At 41.6% G+C, this 2,291-nt stretch overlaps 1 pseudogene; it reads left to right on the top strand.

Moving 5' to 3' along the window:
* The first annotated feature begins 888 nt into the window (after positions 1-888).
* Positions 889-1,004, top strand: LOC112485414 (annotated as a pseudogene).
* The last annotated feature ends 1,287 nt before the right edge of the window (positions 1,005-2,291 follow it).

Genomic DNA, 2,291 nt, shown 5'->3' with positions numbered 1-2,291 from the left:
TGTCGATTTATTGTAAAAGGATCCATTTCCCAGGGAATAGGAGGGGGCTTAAATCTTGGTGGAGTACTTAAGGGAAATAAAAAGGGATTTCAGTGAAGTGAACTCTGAGGCATGACTGTCCCAGTATATCGTTGATTGTTCCAAGTACAGTCATGTGCTACTTAACAGGGATACACTCTGAGAAGTTCATCATTAGGCAGTTTCCTCATTGTACAAACATCATCATGTGTACGTACACGAACCTAGAGGACTAGCTTACTATCCACCTAGACTGCATAGTACAACCCGTTACTTCCAAGCTACAAGCCTGTACAGCATATTACCATACAAAACAACACGAGATTAAATCAAGCACGAGAAAACGATGCAACCAAGAGATGTGTGAGGCTACAGCCAGCATAATATAACTGTTTTATAGCAAATTTTTTTAATAAGAAGAGTACACTCTAAAATAATGATAAAAAGTATAGTAAAGACATAACATTGTCAATTCTTATCAAGAATTATGTACTGTACATGACTGTGTGTGCACAGTTGGTTTGCTTATGGCAGCATCACCACAAATGAGTAATGCTTTGCACTAAGATGTACAACAGCTGTGGTGTCATTATAATCTTATGGGACCACCATGATATATCTGGTTGAGCAATGACTGAAACATTGTTATGCAGCATATGACCGTAAAGGCAAATAGATATTGGTTTTGGGGTTCTGCAGGGATACTGAGAAAGAGTACAGAGAGGTCTTCAACTGAGAACCAACCTGAGTCTGGTGGAAGTCGTGACAAAAAGATATTTGGGGGACTTTGTTCCATAGTGTAGCGGTTAGCATGTCTGCTTTACGTACAGAAGGTCCTGGGTTCGCACCTTAGTGGAGCCACAGTCCATGGTCTACAGCCATGCCGCCCTGAACAAGGCCAATGTCTGATCTCGGAAGCTAAGCAGGGTTGGGTCTGGTTGGTACTTGGATGGGAGACCACCTAGGAAGATCAGGTGCTGTAGGCATTAATAATAATAATAATAATAATAATAAAAGGTATTTGGGTTTGGAACAACTGGGAAATGGGGAACAACTATCTTGTTGATAGCACTTCAGTCCTGGGCAAGCCGCCATCCTTACTCATTTGGAAATAGGTATCCATATTGTCAGGAACAGCCTGTTACAGGAGCTAATTAGCCCCTGGGTGATTAGGTCTACTATGGGTATGAGGTGCTGCAGGGGATTGTGTGGTGTTTTACAGTGTATTTCATTACACAGAAATTTTCTTGAGGTTAGAGGATGACCTAATGTCAATCTAACACATTCTGAGATGGAAACTCTGGGGAAATAAATTCCAGGCTGAATTTCTGGCCTTTCCTGAAACTCTGCGCTGTTCTACAAATAATATCACTGTTATGTAAGTGGTATAGGTCAAGGCAGGAACATGTAGACCAGGGGAAGAAGCATGTTTTATGTTGTGATTACCTTTCTTTTGGCAAAAACTTGTTCTCATCCTTGCTGGGCCATAAATAGAGTCCATTTGGTGTGTGCGTGCAGGGTTGGGGGAGGGTGGAGCCATTCTGCTAGATTGCATTTTAGCTTAGGGCCTGTTGCAAAAGCCCCACTAGTTACAGAGGAGCCACTGTGGGAAAGCAGTGTGGGTAGGCTGGGCTGACAAAAATGAGGTGCTCCAGCCCCCATGCTGTCTCACACGAGATTTGCAGCCAGAGCCAGTTCTTCTTAGTGCAGTGACTGGATTGCAGATCTGATAAGACCTCTCTGGATAACAGTGTACAGAGTCCTGAGTTAGAGGCAAGTCTGAATTGAGGCAATACTTTTTGCCTAGTTGAAGGTACACGTATTATATAAAGCAGAAATATGAAATCGGTATCATTTTTAAATTTCTCCCTTTACATTATGCCTTAGACAGAAGCAGTCACCAAAATCAACATTAAAAACAATTAATTCCTGTCAGTGATTTCTTTCCTTTTCATGCCCCGTCATCTCCATGGCCCAGCTCATCATCTGGAGGCAGCTGGGAGGAAGGCGAGCACAGGCTCCAAAGAAAGACATTCTAGATGTGCATTTGACTCTGTCATGTGACTTGGACAAGATAAACTTTCTGTCCCTCAAGTTATTCTTAGAAAATGGGATTAATAAATACTTCTTACTTTGTAGGACTATTGTGAAGATTAATGAAATAACACCAACAAAAATGCAGGTGACTAAACAGTGTGGTCCCAATTGTTCTTTTAGATGTGGTGGTTAGTAGAAAAAAGCTCATAAGGATATGCACCAATATGTTAATGATG

This window comes from Pteropus alecto, unplaced genomic scaffold (assembly GCF_000325575.1).
Source record: "Pteropus alecto unplaced genomic scaffold, ASM32557v1 scaffold138, whole genome shotgun sequence".
NCBI classification, from domain to species: Eukaryota; Metazoa; Chordata; class Mammalia; order Chiroptera; family Pteropodidae; genus Pteropus; species Pteropus alecto.
This window is presented reverse-complemented; position numbering and strand designations above follow the sequence as displayed.